This window comes from Polypterus senegalus, chromosome 3, assembly GCF_016835505.1.
Source record: "Polypterus senegalus isolate Bchr_013 chromosome 3, ASM1683550v1, whole genome shotgun sequence".
Taxonomy (NCBI): Eukaryota; Metazoa; Chordata; class Cladistia; order Polypteriformes; family Polypteridae; genus Polypterus; species Polypterus senegalus.
The window spans coordinates 270,881,002-270,897,466 of NC_053156.1; the positions used below are offsets into that span (position 1 = coordinate 270,881,002).

At 38.7% G+C, this 16,465-nt stretch overlaps 1 protein-coding gene across 2 annotated transcripts in view; it reads right to left on the reverse strand.

Annotated features, from left to right (window-relative positions):
* The window catches only part of LOC120526160 (proline/arginine-rich end leucine-rich repeat protein), a 31,088-nt gene extending 18,798 nt beyond the window's left edge, over nt 1–12,290 (reverse strand). The window contains exon 1 of one of the 2 annotated variants that reach the window (XM_039749177.1): nt 12,008–12,290. The gene's annotated coding sequence lies outside the window, so the exon portion shown is untranslated. Of the gene's footprint in view, nt 1–11,992 lie in introns of both variants that reach the window. The other variant, XM_039749176.1, reaches the window with a different exon arrangement.
* Between the last annotated feature and the right edge of the window lie 4,175 nt (nt 12,291–16,465).

Consider the following 16,465-nt stretch of genomic DNA (forward strand, 5'->3'; position numbering starts at 1 on the left):
AGGCTGCAAAGAGAAACATATTCTAGCAACACTGAGAGCAAGGCAGCAACCAACCCAGGATGGGGTGCCACTCCTTTGTAGGCCATAATTCATTCATACCAGGCTACTTTAGAGTCACTGATTAACTATCACAAGCACTAAACGCAAGGCAAAATGAGCACAGAGAGAAAGTGCCAAGTAAACACAACACTGATGGGGCTTGGACTCAAACACATGAACAAGAAAACAGCAGATATAAACACTATGCCTCCACCATACAGGCCAGTAACAACCAGTTGAATATGGGAAAGGCACTATATAAATAAAATGTATTATTATTTTTATTATTAGTGTGCTTCAAGATATCAATCTTACTTCAGTGCCTTTCATCATTACAAACGGTCATGATGGATTCAGCCCCCTTCACTTTCTTTATAGTTTATTTTTAAATGAATAAATTTGACATTTTTGCCCACCTCAATAACCCATAATGACAAAATGTTAATCTGTTTTCAGAAAGGACTGAAAATTTCTAAAACAAAATAAAAAACTTAAATCTCTCATTCATATAAGCATTCAGACCCTTAATTCAGCACTTGTAGAAACCCCTTTGACAGGAATTACAGCTTCGAGTTTTCTTGGTTAAGATTCTTCAAGCTCTGCCTGCCTGGATTTGGGCAGTTTATTACATTCTTCCTGGCAGATCCTCTCAAGCTCTGTTAGATTGGAAGGGAAGCCTCTCTACACTTCCATCTTCAGGTCTCTCCAAAGATGGTATCTGAAGTTTAAGTTTGAGCTTTGGTTGGACAACTCAATGGACGCTCAGAGTCATGTATCAAAATCACTCCAGCGTGGTCTTGGCTGTATGCTTCAGGATTATTGTTGTACTGAAAGGTGAAACGTCACCCCAGTCTGAGGTCATGTGTACTCTGGAACAGGTTTTCTTCAAGGTCCTCTCTGTATTTGACTGTATTCATCTGCCATCGCCATGCTTCATCATAGGGTTGGCATTAGGTAAGTAATGAGCAATGCCTGATCTTTGCTAGACATTGTGTTTGGGTTTCTGTCCAAAGAGCTGAATTTTTGTCTCATCAGCCTAAAGGATCTTTTCCCTTCTGCTCTGAGTCCTTTAAACTGTCATAGGCCTTTAACTCAAGACTGGCTTCTGTGTTGCCACTCTACCATAAATGCCTGATTGATGGAGTGCTTGCTACTGAGATGGTCAATCTTCTGACTGCTTCTCTCATCTAAGCACTCTGTTAGGAGTAATCATTGGGTTCCTAGTCACCTCCCTGACCAAGGCCCTTCTTTCCTGATTACTCTGTTTGGCCAGATAGCCAACTCTAGGAAGATTCCTGGTGGGACTTCTTCCATTTCAGAATTATTGAGGTCACGGTGTTTTACAAGTTTTACAAATGGCCTCATTCTCTTGTCCTGATCTATGCCTCACTACAGTTTGACAGTACAGTGCGTTCCTTGGACTTTGTGTCTTGGTTCTTGTCCTGATATGGAGTGTGAATTGTGGATCTTCTATACACTGTTGTGTGCCTTTCTACATGATGTCCAGTCAATTCAGTTTGCTACAGGTGGACTTTAGTCAAGATCTAGATGCATCTCAAGGAGAGTTAAAGTAAACAGGATGAACCTGATGGCAATCTGGGGAGCCACAGCAAAGAGACTGAATATGTCTATAAGTGAGACATTTCAATTTTTGATTTTTATTAAATTTGCAAACCATTCTGAAAACATTTTTACACTTATTATGGATTATTAAGTATAGATTGATGGGCAAACATGGTAAATGTATCAATTTTAAAGAAAATCTACAACCCAATACATTGTGCAGAAAGTGAAGAGGTATAAATACTTCATGAATCCACTGTAGGTGTAAATTTCAGATTAAGCCTATTGCCAAATGGTAGAATATAACATCTTAACCAACTTAAACAAGTGACTACCCTGGCAGCATTGGGCTCAAGGCAGGAAACCACCCCAGATTGGTTGCTAGTTCATTACAAGGCCAAATGTTCAACACAAACAGTTAAATTACATTTATTCTTTTAAACTACTCAATCCTGTTTAGAGAAACAGAAAGTACTGGCTGGACAGCAGGAGTCACCTCAGGATGGGATGCCAGACTCATAAGACAGATAACATGATGTAATATCCATGTAGAGGGCATGACACATAACTAGAAACAAAGACAGACAGACAGACAGACAGACAGACAGAGCTGCCATTTCATACTGTATACAGAGGGGCCTGTAACTGAAATCAAGATCAGCTAAATAAGAAGACCCTGGCTTTGCTTTTGATGACCAACTAACTTGATTAGGTTTTGCATTTTCATTCTAAGTGAGCCTTTAGTCAGAAACAAATTTATGAGATGGTGTGAATCCAAGCTAAAGTTCCCTTCTTATTTGCTTTTTGAAAAACAAACAGCATGGCAGGAGAGTGCTTAATCCTGCTGTTTCATTGCTCTGTGCACCCGGGTTCAATTACCAGTCTGGCTATTTGTAGAGCAGAATGTGTTTGTTCTTCCTAAGACAATTCATTTGCCACATTCTTTTTTTTAATTTACCCCTTTTCGCAGAATTTCCTCAACTTAAATGTATCCAAACACAGAATGCTGATGGGGAGCAATTACTTTAGTGCCATTGTGACTTATCTGATCGCTAACAAATATTTGTTACAAATGAGCAGACATGTGACAGTGATGTATAGTGTTGGGTTTTATTAGCATTTGGATACAATTAAGGGAGCAATGGTGAACTGTGATTAAATAGAAAATGGCAAATTAAACTTTTTAAAGTTTTGGCAAAAACACTTCCACATTTCTTAGAATTAGAGAATGAAAAGAACAACTTACTTAAAAATAAGATCAATTAAAAGTAAAAATGATGCAATGACTGCTAAATTTGTTGAAATAAAACAATGAAGTCTCCTAGGACTGACCTTCACAATACTTCACCATCACGTTTTTTGCACGTGTATGTATTTCATTTTCTAATAAATATGTCAGTGATATACAAATTGTTTTTAAGAGTTGTATTGCCTACTATGAATATGTGTCGTCCTCTCATTATAAAAGACACAGGCCGACAAACTACTGTAACATCTGGTCATTTTGAATTTAACTATCTGTAAGTGCTCACACATTTCACTCACTTTGGTATTTGGTTTACCCATTACAGAGTGGGAAGAGGCCCACCAGCATGGGGCACAAGACAAGATCCAGTCTTAGATGAGGCCATTTCTGGCCATGTATTTTGTGTACTGGGTTGAAACGGCCACCAGTTAGCATGGCCGTCTAATCCTTGTGATGTCTGAATGAGGTGGAGCAGGCTGATCAAATTGTAAACGATCTGAATACTTATGCAAAGGAGAGACTTCAATCTTGGATTTAAGTACAGATAGATAGATAGATAGATAGATAGATAGATAGATAGATAGATAGATAGATAGATAGATAGATAGATAGATAGATAGATAGATACAGTAGATAGATAACACACTATATAATAGATAGATAGATAGATAGATAGATAGATAGATAGATAGATAGATAGATAGATAGATAGATAGATAGATAGATAGATAGATAGAAAATTTAGCTCACTTTATTATAGATGGCAAATAGAACTTCAAAGTTAGGTAACTCAAGCCTTTTGACGTTACCATAAGAGCACAGTTTCATGGCTACCACACATTAATTCCTGCTTCTAAACAAATATCTTGCTCTAATCAGACTGTCTGCCTTCCTATCCAAGTTTCAGATCGGTCTTCACTGCACAGTCTGGCACTTGTATGTTCTGCTGTAGTAGCTTTTAGTACACAGATGCTCTTGAACAGTCTAGCTCTTAATTAGTTAATCTGAAGGTGATCTGGATGCAGAAATGAATGTCAATGCATGACATTGTGGCTCCACTTCCATTCTTAAAAGATGTGTTGGTGAGGCCAGCAGGGGGCACTTACCCTGTGGTCTGTGTGTGGATCCCAGTACTCCAGTGCAGTGACAGAGACACTGTGTTGTAGAAATGGTGCCATTCTTCAGATGAGATGTAAAACCAAGGAACTGACTCTCTATGGTCATTAAAGATCTCTGGGCATTGTTCATAAAGAGTAGAGTGTTTCCCGATGTCCGATCACGACCTGGTCATTCTGGCCTCCTAAGCATCCCCCATTTCTAACTGGCCAATTATTTTTCTCTCCCCTTCATCACCTAAGAACTAATGTGTGGTGAGCTTACTGGTGCATGAATGGCTGCTGTCACATCATCCAGGTGGATGCTGAACTCTGGTGGTGATTGAAATGCCCCCCCACTCCCTATGTAAAGCATGTTGGCTGTCTTGAATAGCACTACTGTTTAAAAATGCAATGTCTTATTCTACTTCAGTGCCTCCTCATGTTGACCACTAGAAAATAAAACTCTTATGAAGAGCATCATAAATACCACAGGGCATCCTTAAAGTTGCTAAGGGTCAGGTTTGTGAATGATTTAATGACCAATATTAACCATGACAATCCCAGGTCTGGGATGAGAACCCTTGGTATATTGCACACTAAATCCAGGAGCAATCCCGGACCCCCACACTTTTGCTGATGATTTTCCTTCCAACTAATTTCTAGTTTTAATTTTAATCCCCCTGTTAATTAAGCAAGTTGTTATTTCCCATCTTTTATGTTTTCTTGTGTTAGTCCACAAATTACGGACTGGTACTTCAAAATCATTGCTGGATGAAGCAAGAATTTAAGTGTTTTAGACTGGGATGAATTTTGGAAATTAAGGGCAAGTGCAATTAGGACTGAAGTCAGGAAGCACTTCTGTACACAAAGAGTTGTTGTAATCTGAAACAAAATGTGAGACGTGGAGCTGTAGGAGAAACCTTTCACAACATGTAAGAAGTATCTGGATGAGATAAGGGGTCAAGCTTGATGAACTGAGTGGTATCCTCTCATTTATCAAAGCTAATAAGTCCTTATGAATTCATTCTTTTTATCTTGTTGTTTAACATTTTGTTCTTCACCTTGTTCAGAATTTTCAGTTCTTATTTGCTAATAAATACACAAGTGGATCAGGGGTGTAGTGTGGGTGTCAGCCGCCCCCTTATTTAGGTATTTCAATTTAAAAGACTAAAATATACAGTAATTCTTTGCCACCCCTTAAAAGTGCTGCCCAGGGCGGGCCGCCCCCACTATGCTACGCCACTGAAGTAGATCGCACTGAAAAAGGTGTTGTCCTTTAATGTTTAGGGTCATTTGCACCGGTGTCAGCTTCACTCATCATTAATTGGAAGTATTTAGATACAGGAAAACTAGCAACCTACCACCAAAAAAGTGAATTAGGTAAAATATAACAAAACACAGGTGAGCATTTAAAGCTAATTAAATGCTAATTTCTTATAAATGTAATTCTCACTCAACTTGTCAGTCAGTCATTGTCCAACCTGCTATATCCTAACACAGGGTCACGTGGGTCTGCTGGAGCCAATCCCAGCCAACACAGGGCGCACGGCAGAAAGAAACCCCGGGAAGGGCACCAACCCACTGCAGGTCTCACTCAACCACAATTTAATAAATGCAAAATATAAACAGAAAAAAGGCTTGGTTAATTTAACAATGAGATCAATTTGAGGGTTAAAGACTTGCTGATTGTGACCTCGGTTGGAATGAAGACCATCAGCTGTAGGAGGAGGCCCAGGACTGAACATGAAGACCCCTGTTGCATTGTATGATTATGTCTGTGCGTCATTCAGTGAGCTGGGAACTTGACGGAAAAAATGGAGGCAAAATTAACCAAATATCTCCCTATGTTATTAATATCAACTGTTTGGTCAAATATCAAGGAATATTTTGCCCAAAATAAATACACAAATATATAAATGTATTGTGAAAAACGAAAACAATGAAATAAAAATGCAATAATATGTGAGCATAAATGAGGAAATGTATCATACATTTTTGCTGCTTATTTCTTTATATGTTTATTTAATCAATTCTTTCTTTATTTATTTTAGTGATACCACACACAACATTAAACTCATTTTGACCCATCAGAGTCGATACAGTGGGCTCTAGTGAGTATTGTGACTGGTGAATTGTGGGTTCAGTGGACATTAATCTTCAGCCAACAAGGGCAAAGGGGAGAAGACCCTGGATGATAAATTCATTGCTTCTTGAGGTAAAATGGTGGAAAATGTTTTCTTGCGCTTACCCATCACAGACATGCACAGTCACAACTCTGAGCAAAAAGCTTCAATGATGGTTCGCCACCCAAATCACAGGATTTACAAAAAGCCCAACTGTTATGTTTCAGTATTTCTCACGTAGGCAGCTGTTCAAATTCCTTTTTATGTCTTTTTTGAAATTTTTGATTATTTTGTTTATGTTAATGATGCTAACCAATCTATATAATAGAACCTATCAATGTATGTTAATATTGCTGGCCAGTCTATGTATCTTCTGCTATGTTTGGTGTGTCTTGTGGGTGGATCACAAGGGGCGGGGCCTCCTGCCTATCACTGTCAAAGGGGCTGCCCTCAACAAGCAGTCCCTTGCGGTTCATTTGAATGTACTTGGTGGCTTTGGTGACTTCTCCTGTGGATTATTCATTCTTGCTGATGCCTTGAATTTTTTTTTTTTACCATTCTGCTCTGCTTTTTGACTTCTTTACTGGACTGTGCATTGGGACTTTGTTTGTTTTGAGTTTGCCTGTTTCAAGCAAATCCTTCTGTGCCTTTTACACTCCCTGGAGCTTTTGTTATGAAGAGTTTTTCTTGTGCAATAAATATTTTTTATTTATAAATTATCTTTGTCTGCCTCTTTATGTTCACAACCCGAAGCCCTTGTCGGGGTCTTGGCCACTGATTTCGGGATTTTACGATGAAGCATTCTCAAGTTTATGACACCACTCTCTCAACTTTGATGGGTAAAAATAACAATTTTCATTTCTTTTTTATATTTCTTGTTTTGGGTTGTCACTAAAATAAATTAAGAAATACTTGATTAAAACATAAATAAGTAACAAACAACATATCTCATGAAACATTCAATTATTTGTGCTCATATATCTATTTATTGTCATGTTTCATAATACATCTATTTGCTTGCATATTTATTTGTTTAATTTTAACCAAACAATTCCTCCATAGCCTAAGCAAAATCAAACACTCACTTTACATTTTTGTAAACAAATTTTTTTGCATGCATGCAAAAATTAACAAAAAAAAAGTTAAAAGTACTGCACTGAATGACAATGACTGCTTCTGATTAGGAACTTGATTAGAATTTATACCACAACAAAGAAAGGAATCACCGTGATCCTGGGTTGGAAATCATTATTTTCAATGAGGTTGCCAAGTAGAAAGAAGTATTTGTAAGAGCTTAATACAAAATGACAAGTGCGGAAAAAGAACAGGAAAATGAAAAAATAAATGGTCTTTGTTTCTTTCTTTCTTTCTTTTTTTCTTTCAAGGCTTGCTCTTCCTGCATCGCCTCTCTGAAATAATCGCAGTCAGGCAGGAATTCACTGAGCCACCGCAACTCCCACTTCAGTTGATTTGCCTGTTTTCACGATTCATTGTTCTCTGTTGCCATTTCAAGCTCCTCTTTATGCCCACCAACACTACGTTCTCCTTTTAATTTACACTGCGTTTTTTTTTTTTTGTTCAGCTAATCAAGTTTTTCCGTTTGGCACTGTCTTATAATATTCTAACGTGATTTGTGCATGTTGTTAATGGTTCTGTAAAGAATAATGTTTGATTAGATAATAAGGAGTTAGGGTTGTGAAACACGGCATGTGTAATGCATCCTTTCATTTACAACATTATAGCTGTAAAAACATTCTGTAAAAATACCTTACATTAAATGTATATTTTCACGGTAAAAAATAAAAACAGTTAATAGAACTCTTTTAAACAGATGAATACACGTAAATTTAATTTTAACTGGTAATTAGGATATCTCAGGTTGGATAATGAAAGGATTCAAGTGCTTCAATGCGCAAATGTATTCCATGAATAAGTATTGCGTGAAGTTACAGCGGAACAGACGTCTAAATTTGCATAAAGTTTGTATATTTGCATAAGGAACGCCTCCTTTAGAGCAACGCTACAAATCGCTCCAATGACCTCCACACCTCTGCAAACATTTAAAGATGGTAGATGGAATAATGTTTCTGTGTATACTGGAGGCTTTTCTTGTGATTTTAAACCAGTGGTTCCCAAACTCGATCCTGGGGACCCCGTCCATGGCTGCAGGTTTTTGTTCTGACCAGATTCACAATCTGTGATAAAAATCAATAAGAACTGATCTCATCTTTTTTTTTCCTCTTCTCGTATTCTTCATTCAGAAAAGCACAACAGTATGTTTTTTACATTTAGAACTATTTCAGTTTTTTTTCTAAAGCTACAAATGTTTGACTCTTACATTGTTTTCTTATTATTTTATTTTATTGTATTATTTTATTTTTGCTGCCTTCATTTAACCCTAACAATCACAGCTAAAAACAAGCAGAGCAGACACTCAGGATGATGCAAGCTACAATGACTTCAGTGTCAGACTTGCTAATTAGTAAATAATCAATTAAATAACCAGAACACCTGGAAAATCAGGATAAAATACTGTTAACAACATAAAAAACCCTACATATTCCCCATATAACTGCTTAGTACATTTTACTAAAGATCTACCAAACTTCGCTTTGTAATTTCTACATTGACTCCAAAACACAGAAACAGTGAAATTATGACTCACTTAATTCGGCTAGGAGTCCAATGAAAAATGGAAGCTGCTTGGAACAAAAATCTGCAGCCACAGAGGGTCCCCAGGAACCGAGTTTGGAAACCACTGCTTTAAACTGACTGTAGCTCTCCCTACATTGGGGGTCTCCAACTCCAGTCCTGGGGCGCTACTGTGGCAGCAGGTTTTCATTCTAACCCTTTTCTTTATTAGTGACCACTTTTTGCTACTAATTTTACTCCTTTAATAAAACTTTTTTATTTTTTTAAGATTCAGTCCTCCGAATTGCTTCATTTTTTTTTGTTTTTGTTTTTTGGTAAACGGCTCCCAAACAGAAATGAAGTATGATGTGAGCCAACAGATGACCAGCTAAGCTGGGGCTTCACACTCCCAAAACAGTTTCTTTTTTAGAGACCAATTTGTGTTGTTAATTAAATCCATTATTTCATCCCATGGCTTGCTGTTGCTCTCACTCTGCCACAGCAAAATTGTTGATTTTCTGTTTTCTAAGACCACCATTAACATGTGCTGGTGACCTGACCAGATCAACATTATTGAAACCTTCAACTTTCTTTATTTTCATATATTGTATGATAGACACAGGTCAGCTGGACTTGTGTTGACTCGTTTTATATCTTATCATTGTTTGGCTGCTAATTTAGAAAAAAGGAACAAATAAAAGGTCTGAGTCTTAAATAGCAAGTCAAATAAAAATGAAGGCAAAAGAAGTTCATTAGCAGCAAAAACAGGTCACTAATTAGGAAAATGGTTAGAATGAAAACCTGCAGCCACAATAACTCTCCAGAACTGGAGTTGGAGACCCCTGACCTACATTCAGAACTAGATTTGGAGACCCCTGCCATACATTCAGGACCAGAGCTGTAGACGCCTGACCTGCATTCAGAACCGGAGTTGGAGACCCCTGCCATACATTCAGAACCAGAGTTGGAGACTCCTGACCTACATTCAGAACTGGAGTTGAAGACCCCTGCCCTACCTAATAAAAGCACCCTTTCCTTCTCCACCAAACAACATAAAGTGAGTTTGAAAAACATTGCCTTCATTTTCAGTCCGTAAAATTGAGTGTCTTAAAGCAGTTACTTTCATTACTATGATTACATCTTGTTAGTTTTATATTGGTATGCAAATTGTTTATCATAAATACAAGTAGTCAGCTTTACTTGTTTTGATCTGAGATCATTGTAATATGTATAGTAATACAGAATTAACCAGTTCAATTTAATGTTTACAATGATAGAAGTGTAATTGCTGTCTGCGTCCATTGCACAAATACAAACTATTTGCTGCTCTATACTTCTGGCAGATTTTTTGACAGTTAAATGATTGATTGACGGCTCAGCCGCCGGTCGTTAATATAACGGCCACGTTTTTAACAGCGTAGTCAACATGAGCTTATAGCAGCGGTTTTGAAATCAATGCCGAAACTAACCCTGCAGGACGTTAGTCCTTCATCTGACTTGCCAATCAGCCCGGCACACTTGTGCATGAAGAGAATTCACAGACTCCACAAAGAGAGCTCCAAGTGGGGAATCCATTGTACCGTTCTGCCAAGTTATCCTAATATGCACATTGCTTTTTAATTTCTAATGGAAGGGTGTCAATATTCTCATATCACATTCAAGTTTAAGATCATCTTCACGCGTATGTGCAATAAGATTTTTAGTTTCATGGGTACCACAGCTTGTTGACAATAGTGACACCTTGGTTGTAGGAATGAAGGGCTGCAGCAAAGTACTGTTTGAGGCTGCTCTGCGCCGCCTTGCTCTAAAGCAGTCTGTCACCTGTTACATTCAAAGCAAGTCATTTATTATAATCTTAGCAAAATAGAAACACTTTGATCAGGACCCCACCCCTCCTTGCGCAAATATTAAATGAAACCTGGAGCCCAAACTTATTAAGTTGTTCTCATTTCACTGTGGGGATATTTTATAAAGCAAGTTGCAGCAAACTTGCTTTCATCGCCTAAACGTGGCTTCAACGACCACCAAAGGGTGTTAACAATGAAACTAGAGGTGACTGATGTCATGTATGAAAGCTGATTTCTGTTAGCTCGGTGCCTTCATTAACAAGAGGAGGCTACCTTTCCGATGACTATATTTAAAATGTCCCCTAAATGTATGTAGGTGTGTATCTTCATGGTCTAGCGTCCCGTCCAGGGTATGTTCTTGCTGGACTTTCACCGTGATTGAATAACGGATAAAGCGTGTTCAGAAGATGAGCGGATGATTTATTGCCGCAGCTGTTTCAGGATGAAAGGTGCCGTCGACTGGTGTTCTCGATTAAAAGGAATTTACCGCCAGCCATAGATCTGTCCATCCAAAGATGTGCCGCAGATTCAAACAAACAAATGATTAAAAATATGAACACCCGCGACCCTGCCCTTAGAAAAACGCGTTAAAAAAGGTGGATATATAAATAAACGGAGAAAATCCCCCGTTTACTACAGTCATTCAATTGTTCAGTAACAGCGCCTTAAATGCTGTATTTCATTATTCGGCTTTATCACAACTGGTTCCGTTTATTTATTTTTCCCAATTGGAGCACAGCAAGATGAAGTGACCTGCTCAGGGTCACACAGTGTCAGTGGGACTCAACTCCACAGAGTGTGAGGTCCAAGTCTTCAACCGCTCCAACACAGGCATTTACTTAGCGAGAGAGAAGTCCCCGTTTATTGCAATCAATCAATAAATCAATCAATCAATCAATCAATCAATCAATCAATCAATCAATTATAGCCCCTCAAATATAATGCATAGTGTGTAGAGCAGACAAGATTTCAACATATGCATTTCTGAAGAATCGATCATTGGTGCAATATGTGAAACAAAGACAGTCTTTTGTTCAGGAATAATAAAAAAATAAACAACACGTACAGCCGAAAGCCGTGTAATTTTCTCCTAAGCAAAAAGTTCTAATCAGATTGTCGGGAATTTCGCTCTAAGCAACACTTTATCCTTTAAAAACTTATGAAACGATTGTGTTCGAATATGACATTTTCCGGAAATACCAGTAAAAAACACCAATCTGTTTTTAAAAAAGAAAAAACGACTCCCATTGAATAGACGACTTCACATTTCCAAATAAAAAAAAATTTGAAACGGAACTAAAGATACAAATGCCATTATTAACGACACGTTATATTGCGAAGAGATGTGCATTCGCCTCGAAAACTTTCGAAAGTTAAACGGAAATCTATGTAAAAGGCGAGTACCGAAAAACTGGGAGGGGGTGAGGCTGAGGGTGAGACCGTTACCTGCGTGCCGCCCACCTGCCTGCAGTGTGAGGTGAAGCCGCGTTGTCCGCCGGTCACTCGCTCTTGTATCCTCGATGGCGCGTCTCGGGGCTGCACAATGCCGTCTTTGTGTGCAGGTTCAGAGTCTTAAAGACCTTTAAATCCGCTCTCCAGCCCTGCGCTTCTGAGTGAGATATAAAAATAAATAAAAAGGAGGTGAATGAAGGGCTCACATAGCCCTCGTCTCTCCTCGTCTTGACGGACTGCGCGACGAGCCACGGAGCACTTCTTCAAATTGGGTTGGGATCACTGATACCTACGGCACCCGAGGGAAGGCTCTAGAAAGGCGTACATTTTTTATTGCTGAGTCTGAAAATTGTTGGGTTTTTTTTCTTCCAATGAGACTGGTTTTGTGGTTTTCAAATCCCCTTTTAAAAGAGAGCAGTATTGGAAATGATGGCTTGAATTTGGCTCAGTGGTCCCGGAAAACTCCAGCAATGTTGTATGCAATGAGGAATGAAAGAATGATACCAGATTACAGAGTCTGGAATATATGTTTTAATAATAATAATAATACAGAATAAGCTTTCTTTTAGTACAGCTGGAGATGCACTCGTAAAAATAAAGGTGCCAGAGTGGTCCTTCAGAGCAATGCCATAGGGTTCCAAAAGACCCCTCCAGATGAAGGTTCCAGAAAGAACCTTTATGCATTAACAGACTCCATGCAGTAAATAACCATAAATAGATGACAACAGATTTGTGAAATATCTCTGAGTCATGATTTGATAAGGACTCTCTCTGCATGCAGTAAAGGTGCAGGGTTCAGGTTTTCTTAAACTGATGGTGCCCTGATAGATAGCCTCCTACCACACATTAAAGATTTCTGATTTTTCAAAGCTCTAAGGACCAACTTCCTATGCAAATAAACCTTCCCAGAATGAAATGGTGCTTTATCAATCAATACTTCAACGAGGGACCACACAACCCAGGGGAGGATGAAGGCCACTATCTAAATGAAGTGGACCGTATGGTAAACTGGTGTAATAAAAACTTTCTCACTCTGAATGTAAAAAAGACCAAACAAATGATTATTGATTTTAAGACACCGAAATCTGTATGTTCACCCATTGTTGTTTTGGTGGAAGAGGTAGAAATAGTGAATGAATATTAATACTCAGGAACTAACTTAGATAACAAACTTAACTGGAATGCAAATACAAAAATAAAATTCTCTAAATGCAATCAGCGTTTTTTCCTCCTCTGCAAACTCAAACTATTTAAAGCAGACAAGGACCTCATGTTGTCCTTTTAGCGTAGTTTGATCCAGTCTGTTATCACTTTCACTTTCATTGCCTGGTTTGGTGGTTTAACAAACTGAACTTAAAAAAAGCTCCAGCAGATTACTAAGCTTGCTGCTGAAGTTACTGGGGCGACCTTAGGGGTGTGCGGGGGTCTACAGCTGAATAACCTCATGCGGGGCAGGTTACGTCAAGCGCTATTACCGGTCTGTGTGGACTATATAAACTTGGCGCACAAATTTAATAAAAATAATGCTAACATACATTGGATTTTCTCGTTACATTATTCAGCTAAATTTTTACAAGATAACAAGCAGAGTTTATCAAAATATAACAATATAACCAACCAACCAACCAACCATTTTCTAACCCGCTGAATCCAAATACAGGGTCACGGGGGCTGCTGGAGCCAAGAAGAAAAGGAAAAACTCCCAAAAAACCCTTGTAGGAAAAAAAGAATGGAAGAAACCTTGGGAAAGGCAGTACAAAGAGAGACCCCTTTCCAGGTAGGTTGGGCATGCAATGGGTGCCAAAAATGGGGGTCAATACAATACAATACACAGACCAGAACAAAAGTAATCCTCAGTATAAAAATAAAAAATATTACAAGTACAGAGCAGAATTCAGCAGTAGATGATATCACAAAATATGATTTGGATTGGTTCGGAGTCCTGGAGATCTCGGCAATCAAGCTGCCTCCCCCTATGGGCCATTCCACAGCTGAGTCAATGCTGGGCCAGCCAATCCGATGACAGGACCCCTTGACCTGATGATTCTTGTGATCCTCCATCAGAGATGACTTAGGCAGGCAAAACAAATAAAGACCCATCCACATCATAACAATTTTCAGGTCTTTCTTTCTCCATTGTCACCACATCTTTTTTTTCATACAACTAGTTGGCACCGCCCCCTGCTCGCTTCGCTCGCCCATCCCTGGGTTTGGTTTACCGGATATACAATTTAAAGAGATTGTTATTTTCATGGGAATAGTTACATTTGCATTATTTTCACTTTTACTTTAAAACTTTTGTAAAAACAATATTTGTCCATTATTTCTGGCTCCGGGCGTGGTTAGATCTCTATCTCACGGGACATATAACGCTACTTGCATTGTGAAGGGGGGGAGCTGAACGCACGCTAAGGAGATGCGGTCAGATCATCTGCTGGCTTGCTGCTGTTGCTGGCAAGCTGCGTGTTCTGCTTGTCGCTTGTCGTTGTTTTAAGAGCTGGGAGCATATGAAGTTTGTCTGCCAAAAGCATTCCAACAACTGCAAGGTTAGATGTCCATGAACTTTTAAAATTGTTTGTAAGTAGATCATGACGTGCAAAAGTCACCGTCTCACGGATTTTGCTTCCTAAGGTTGTAATGTCCAGTCTCATATGATGTCAAAGTGTCTCTCCAAGATGATCATGTCTCGAGTGCTTCTCTCAACCCCACCAGAGGTGTGCTACGCTCCTGCCACTTCATGTCTCTCCCGCTTGCGTTGCGAAGGGGGGGGAGCTGAACACTCGCTAAGGGGATACAGATGGATCAGCTGCTGGCTTTGTGCTGTTGCTGCCAAGGTGCATGCTCTGCTTGTCGCACTGCGCGCCAATCATTTAAAAACCCGTACAGCAGCTGTCCTTTTGTCCCACTGCCTTGTCTTGCTTGATGTTAAAGTGTCTTTCACAGGACGTCATATTGTCTTCCAAGAAGATCACATCTCGTCTCCATCCCAAGATTTCCCAATTTTTTTTTATAATAGAGAGATTACTTCCATTCCAAAAGTTTTTATGACTTTGGTTTGTCTCCATTTTGTTTTAAGACAGAGGCTTTCTAGCACCTAGTTAACATTAGCGCTGAGTTAACATTTTAGCATGTGCTAACTTAGTCTTTGCGCTTCCAAAATAATTCACTATGAAGTCATCAGTAAACCTGGCACTACAAACACCAAACTTTATGATGTCTTAATGAAACAGGTGATGAAAAGAGTAATCCATATTGTAACATCTTGTAATCAGTTCCAGAGCTAGTTTATTTTGTATCCTAGGCCAAGCTTATTAGTGCGCCAACCGATAGCTAACCTGTACATCTGGGTTTTTCCCCTTTACGATCTGCTCTATAGGTAAACGCCTAATTCGCCTTAATGATGGCACCAGCCCTGCTTGTAATTAAAGTTTAGGATGTTATCTATCCGCTGTATGTTAGAGGAGCACACACCACTTTGAAGGGGCTCTGGGTTGCTTAATGACTGCACAGAGGGACAAGAAGTCCGCACACAGGAGAGGAAGAGACTGTAAGGAAGAGAGAAAGCAATTCAGAAGTCTGTGTTAAAGGGGTAAAAACGAGTGATATTTTTTTTTTATTTTACAGGTGTACCTTGTGACCCTAAACAGTAGGCTGGGAGATGTTAATCGCAGTTGTTTTCTAGTGTCTGTTGAGCACTACTTTTCAATAACCAGTTTTGTGCATCACTCTCCTTAGTCGCTACAATATTATTTGGTAAAACAAATGTTTCAACCCAACTTATTCAAGTTCATGGTCACAGGAGATCGGGGGACCAACCGTATCCTAGTAGCTTTAGGCTTGAAGAAGAAAATCAAATCTGGACGAGGTACGAGGCCCTTGAATGACACACTCTCATGTACACTTATACAAAGCCAAATTTGTGTCACTAATTAATTGAACATGCACGTGTTTTTGGAATTTGTAAGAAAAACCAGAGTAACATTACAAAGACCCAGAAGAACATGGGAAATAAGATCAAACTCCATGCTCTCATTTAGAAAGCAATATGAACCTGTTTCTGATCAGAGTGAAAGTTTGTTTTGCACTTTAGTGTTTAAAATTTGTTTTACATAAATTTTCCTAAAGGTTGCCCAAGTTGTTTTCCTGTTTGGTACACTTATATCTGTTAGGAATTATTGTAATTTTAATTAATAATAATATCCAAGTAACTATGTTATATCTTTATTATTTTGTTTTGATTTATCTGTGGAAAGCACCTTGAGTTGCATGTAATTGTATAAGGTGCTATATAAATAAAGTTATTATTTATTATTATAACTAGCAAAATACCTGTGCTTCACAGCGGAGAAGTATTGTGTTAAAGAAGTAATGAAAAAGAAAAGGAAACATTCTGAAAATAACGTAACATGATTGTCAATGTAATTGTTTTGTCACTGTTGTGAGTGATGGGTGTTGCTGTCATATATA